We start from the raw sequence: 2812 nt of genomic DNA on the forward strand, positions 1-2812 counted from the left end.
TTTTTTTGTACAAGGCCCAGATTTGTAACACTGAAGTACTGAAGTATCTCACCAGGATTATAAATAAAATTATTTCTATAATAAATTTACCATTTGAATGCAGGTATTTTCACTCCAGTTTACGGGAATCAGGAGGATTTTCATTAATCAACAGCTTTCAGATCAAATCACTTTTAAAAGCATGGGTATCATTCGGTGTACATTTTTAATCTTATTTGCAACAGCTATACAAAATGCCTTAGCATTTCATACTATTCCTTCTGTGAATGGATTTTCAAGTCAGTGTAGTCAAACTAACTACATTTCCAATTTTCTTCTTTTATTTCCTCCTTTTAGGGTTAATGTAAGTGCTTACAATGTTTAATTTCTTAATTCTCATTATGAAAATAAAGATTGTATAACTGCAGATAAAAAACTAAGCAAATGAAACCACGCAAAAGCAACTTATACTCCACAAAAATGCAGCACTAATCTGAATATAGTGTGCATAGATCAATAGTTTAGAAACTTCTTGATGCAAAGTACAGAGATAAAAAATGGAAAGGGTTTTCAAACAAGTTTGAGAGCTGAAAACTAATTACAAGTCTTTCAAAGTGGCAGCTTTGCTATGCATAATACTTCATATCTAGGCTTAACCACTCTATATTTATCTACTACAGCCATACACAGATGCAGTACAATGCATATTAGTTTTATTGTGAAAAATGAATAGTAAACAGTGTCTAAATAGCCTGGTTTATTGATATTTAGTGAAAGATAACTACCTTCCACCTATCCTTTTGTTGAAAGGGATTTGTTTTGTAGAAAACTTCAGTGTTATCAGTCTAGGTCAAGTTTTATCATTTTAAGCCTGGAATCATTGAAAAGTGGTAGCATATACAGTGAGCCTTGATCAGTTTAATGTAATAAACTATGGACTTTAACCTGTGTTCCATTACATTGCAGTAAATTATATCTATTCCTAGGAGCTGCAGCCTATCCTAGGACCTGCCAGTTCAATCAGATTAGTAGTTACAGAATAGAACACCTAGAACTAGAAAACTGAAATCTTAAAATTAACCTGGCAAATATTTTACACCACTGGTTATTTTGCAATTATTTCACAAATGTTGTAATTATATGCTACCTTTCAAATATGATGTGTACGTTGTACATACACATTTTAATCTTGCCATATCAATTAAGAGGAGAATAAATATTTACTTAGATGATATTATTTATATAAAGTCTGTCTTAAAGCTTCATAGCAAATCACCTGAAGAAATCTGTGGTGAAGGTAGACAGTTTATGAGACAAACAAAATAGTTCCAAAAATAAAGTTAGAAATTCTGCAAGTGACACTGTACTATAGCTGAGATGGTCACTGCTGCTTAGTGCTACCTATTTATGTAATAATAATAAACCCTTCTTCTATGAATAGACTACTGAGTCACAGCACATACAGAATCTGCTCTTATACAGCTCCTCTGTTCTTAGCAAAATTAAATTGAAATATTCAGTCAATGTTTTATCTTAAAGCCTCAAAGCAGTAATATGAGCCCATGTGCAAATTTGTGAGGTATAAATACAGTTTACTTTGATAGACTGGAAGGACATGACATTTTTTCACCAAGCAATAGCATGCAGTATGTCTTGTTTCATTCCCTATGAACATTTCAACCTTCTACTGGCAAGATATGTTTTCTGCTTTTTTTGTTGTTGATGAAACATGCTATTTACACTTTAGTATTTCTTTCATAATTTTCATCATAATTGTACACTGCTTTGTACAAAACTAATTTTTTGTCATTAACTGACCAATAATTAATTATAGCGTGTCAGTGTAAACATTACTGGCCAGATTCCGAAAGGGTTGCTCTCACTGTAAGTCTGCCCTGATTCCAAAAGACGTGCTCTTAGTGTAACTGACTTACTTTGTTGTAAGGCCTATCTATAAATAGGCTTGCACAGGGGGACTAGATTCAAAATCACTTGTCCTCAGCCTGCCCTCAGTGTAAGTGGTGATTACACTGAGAGCAAGTCTTTTGGAATCAGGTCCTACATTTTTACAATGTGTATAATATACGCTTATCCCATGCAAATGGGGCGATTAATGGAACATAACAAAGAAAAGGAAACTGTATTATCTTACCAGGAGTAAGCAACAAAATTTGTTACAAGATACTGGATGTGACACTACAATCAGCAGTGTCTTGCTACCAATGTTAACTGCATTGCAATCATTAATCTGAAAGGTACTTTATTCTGGAAAGCCCATTCTTTCTTCTCTTACATGATCTCATTTTATCCCTGGGATGTACATGCATTGTTCTAGTGAGAAGCTGACTTTTAGTGTATATCTTGTAGGAACACAGGACCTGGTGTATCTGTTTCACTGGCTCTGCAATTCTACCTCCTTAGTAACCATTAAAACTCATCATCATCATCAACAGCCCAATTTTTCCTATTTTTCCATTGTGGTCAGGTTGTCAGGTCATCAGTCACCACTTCTCACAGTTCAGAGCCAGTCTCCTACCTTTTTTGTCAGTCATGTCTGGCAGTCACAGGCCTTCTCTCATTCAATCCACTCATCTCTTGGTTGGCTGGATTTCTTCATTTTCTCTTGCCTTCTACCTGTCTCTCCCAAATCTTTTTGACCAAATTGTCTTCTGCTTTCCTGCAAATATGACCAAACCACTATAATCTGCTCTCCTTGACCTGCTCTGCAATCAGAGTTACTTTTTGGTTCCACTCCAATGCCCTCATTTCATTATGTGTCCCACAGTTTGTACCCTACTTCCAGTCTCAGGCACATTATCTCCATCACCTGCAG

Source organism: Protopterus annectens, chromosome 15.part0, assembly GCF_019279795.1.
Source record: "Protopterus annectens isolate FY-2018-M chromosome 15.part0, PAN1.0, whole genome shotgun sequence".
Classification (NCBI taxonomy): Eukaryota; Metazoa; Chordata; order Ceratodontiformes; family Protopteridae; genus Protopterus; species Protopterus annectens.